The sequence below is a fragment of the Oncorhynchus nerka genome, linkage group LG6 (assembly GCF_034236695.1).
Source record: "Oncorhynchus nerka isolate Pitt River linkage group LG6, Oner_Uvic_2.0, whole genome shotgun sequence".
Taxonomy (NCBI): domain Eukaryota; kingdom Metazoa; phylum Chordata; class Actinopteri; order Salmoniformes; family Salmonidae; genus Oncorhynchus; species Oncorhynchus nerka.
The window spans coordinates 62686905-62689682 of NC_088401.1; positions in this window are offsets into that span (position 1 = coordinate 62686905).

The window sequence follows — 2778 nt, forward strand, 5'->3', positions numbered from 1 at the left end:
TTCGATGCGTTGATTCAAACGTTGCAAAACATGGACCACTGCCATCTACTGAGTTGGATGTGCAACTACAAGAACCTGTGTGAATTTTGAAGACGGGAAACTACCCCAAAAAAGTAACTATAGCTTTTCCAAAATGTTTATGTTTAACTAAAATATTTTATATTCCCAGTGTCCCCAATCCTAAAGTAGTGAACCCTTTGCCTAATCCCATTCAACCACTGCTATAACCTACCTGAATGTCCCAGAGGTGTGCATGTGAATATGTTGGCCATATTGATTGAAAATACTATACTATAATAGATAAAATCATGTTTTTCGTAAGGTATTAGAAAGGGTCAGCCATTAACTGGAGGCAAGATTACCACCAAATTGATGTTGAGCTAACAACACATTGGAATTCTCTAGTGCGATAAAGGCTCCTCTCCCAATCTATTTCAGTTAGCAGCACAGCTATCTGAGCTAGACTTTGGGGATTGTAATGGCTTTTGCTCAGGGGATGGATTATCTTCTTCACACTTGTTATCAAAAGTTTGAATCTATGTCATAAGATAGGAAATACCTGGATCCCAGACCTGTGGTATCCAATACTGGTGTCTGTGTCATCCTTGGTGAATTAACTTTTTTATTCTCTTAGTTCCCCATGTACAGCTATCAATATTTGAGTACTTTTAGATAAGTTATCTCCAAATAGTTGGTCAAAACTTTGGAGATTTTATAGTGGAGCCAATGGGTTTAACCAAATATGAATGATTTACTTAAGCGGGTTTACATAAACTATACTTTAACTCTTAATTGTAAGTCACCCTGGATAAGAGTGTCTGCTATATGACTAAAATGTCAAATGTAACTCTTCAGACAAAAAACTTAGGGATGTTTTCATCCTTCTAATCAAATCCTTGTTTGAGAATTTTAAGGATTGCTAATTTACTGTCAATGTTGCTGTATAACTAAATGTAAAATTCACAAGTGTAGATGTGGTAAAGTAGCTTACTTGCAGTGATCCTAAACCATTTCAGTGAAATAGAACATGCAAATGATTCATGAGACTGTTGGATGTAATTGAGTACTGACGGGAGAGTAAAATAGTTTGATTCACGTTTATATACAGTAGATAACAATGTGGTGTATATCAGATAATTGGTCAGGTCTTCAGGACAACACAACCGATTGAATCATCATCCGTACTTTAAAGGAATTTAAAGGATTTAAAGGAAACTCAATTGTGAAGCACCTGCAGCTTTTCTCTGAACGAGTAGCTCTCCCTCGGAAGGGAAAAACAAAATAGCATTTATGAGTTGTAGGTATTTGTCTGTCAAAAATATCATAGCAATCCTTAAATCATGTTGTCTCTATTGAATACTGTTCGCTTAAAAGACCACATACAGAAATGGTCTAGCATGTGTGGTTTGAATGGGTTCATTCACAGGCCAGATCATGTCCTTTCATATATCATGCATGGCCCATTTGAACTTTAAATGCATTTGCATCGAATTCCTCAAATGCTGTGGATATAGTTTCATAATAGTTCTAAGAAGTGATATAACAAATGAGAGGTCAGTTATGACCTGAGAACAGGCCCTGTGCAGAAATAGGAGTGTGTGTACAATTGAGTTTAGTGGGTCAAATAAACACTATATGACCAAAAGTATGTGGACACCTGCTCATCTAACATCTCCTTTCAAAATCATGGGCATTAATATGGAGTTGGTCCCCCCTTTGCTGCTGTAACAGCTTCCACTTTTATGGTAAGGCTTTCCACTAAATGTTGGAACATTGCTGCTAGGACTTGCTTACATTCAGCCACGAGAGCATTAGTGAGGTCGGCACTGATGTTGGGCGATTAGGCCTGGCTCGCAGTCGGCGTTCCAATTCATTCTAAAGTTGTTCTATGGGGCTGATGTCAGGGCTCTGTGTAGGCCAGTCAAGTTCTTCCACACCGATTTCATCAAACCATTTCTATATGGACCTCGCTTTGTGCACGGGGGCATTGCCATTCTGTGTCAGGGAAGGGCCTTCCCCAACTGTTGCCACAAAGTTGCAAGCACAGGCCTGGGCAATTATTTTCCATGGAGGGCTACATTAGAATATATTTTTGCCATCGTGGGCCAGAATCATATTACATGATCATACATCATGTGTATGTGTCACGCCCTGGTCGAAATATATTATGTTTGTCTTCATTTATTTGGTCAGGCCAGGGTGTGACATGGGTTTTTTATGGTGTGTTTTGTCTTGGGGGTGTATAGCATAGTCTATGGCTGCCTGAGGCGGTTCTCAATCAGAGTCAGGTGATTATCGTTGTCTCTGATTGGGAACCATATTTAGGCAGCCATATTCTTTGAGTATTTCGTGGGTGATTGTTCCTGTCTCTGTGTTTATTGTCACCAGATCACGTTCCGTTTGTTGTTTTGTATGTCTAGTTATTTCATGTCTCGTTCAATTTCATTAAAGAACATGAGTAACCACCACGCTGCATTTTGGTCCGCTTCTCCTTCTACAGATGAACGTCGTTACAGAATCACCCACCACAACATGACCAAGCGGCGTGGTAACAGGCAGGAGCAACAAAGAGAGGAATGGACATGGGAGGATGAATTGTTCGGAGAAGGACCCTGGGATCAGCCTGGAGAATATCGCCGCCCCAAAGAAGAACTGGAGGTGGCGAGAGCTGAGAGGCGCTGGTATGAGGAGAAGCAACAGCGGCAGCAGGAGCAAAAATATCGGGACTACACTACTTGGGAGGAAATAGACAGGTGGGCGGTTGACCCAGGGAGAGTG